This window comes from Aptenodytes forsteri, unplaced genomic scaffold, assembly GCF_000699145.1.
Source record: "Aptenodytes forsteri isolate BGI_AS27 unplaced genomic scaffold, ASM69914v1 Scaffold403, whole genome shotgun sequence".
In the NCBI taxonomy this organism is placed as follows: domain Eukaryota; kingdom Metazoa; phylum Chordata; class Aves; order Sphenisciformes; family Spheniscidae; genus Aptenodytes; species Aptenodytes forsteri.
In genome coordinates, this window is record NW_008795248.1 from 1796 (window position 1) to 2333 (window position 538).

The 538-nt window shown below is 69.3% G+C and overlaps 1 protein-coding gene across 1 annotated transcript in view; it reads left to right on the top strand.

The window, feature by feature from the left end:
• Positions 1-538, top strand: part of LOC103898528 (zinc finger protein 594) — a 24352-nt gene that overhangs the window by 878 nt on the left and 22936 nt on the right. The gene's annotated exons all lie outside the window — the stretch shown is intronic.

A 538-nucleotide genomic window follows, 5' to 3' on the forward strand; every position in this document is an offset into this window, starting at 1 on the left:
CCGCTGCGTCGCGGCTGTGAGGCCCAAGGGGATCGATCCGCCGCGTCGGCGCGGACTTTTTGGAACCGGGATGGGAGACCCGGCGGTGGAACGCGTCGGGAGCGGGAGGCCAAAGCTCCTCCGTCCGGAGAAATCGGCTACGGGCGACTGGGAGGTGCTGTTGAATTCGGTGTTAAATGTCACACCCCCGTCCCCGTCCTCGCTTCCCGGGGTGGGGGGTCTTCCCACATCCCGGCTCTCTGGGGAGGAGGGAGGGGGGGGGTCTCTCCTCCCAGCTTTCCCTCCATCCCCGATGCTCCTGCATCCCTGCAAAGATCCAGGTTTGCCCCCCCGCAAGGGTCCGAGCCCCCCGCGCCGTGCTCAGCCTCTCCCCCGGAGCATCTCGGGGTAGGCGCCGGCTGCGGGTACCACCAGCTGCCCACCCCGGAGCGAGCTCTGCCCCTCGCGTCCCCTCGGGGGGAACCCATCCGAAACCCGTCGGGAATCGCTTCCGACGGACGGGCCTGAATCCAACCGACGTCCAAAACCGGCCGGCCGG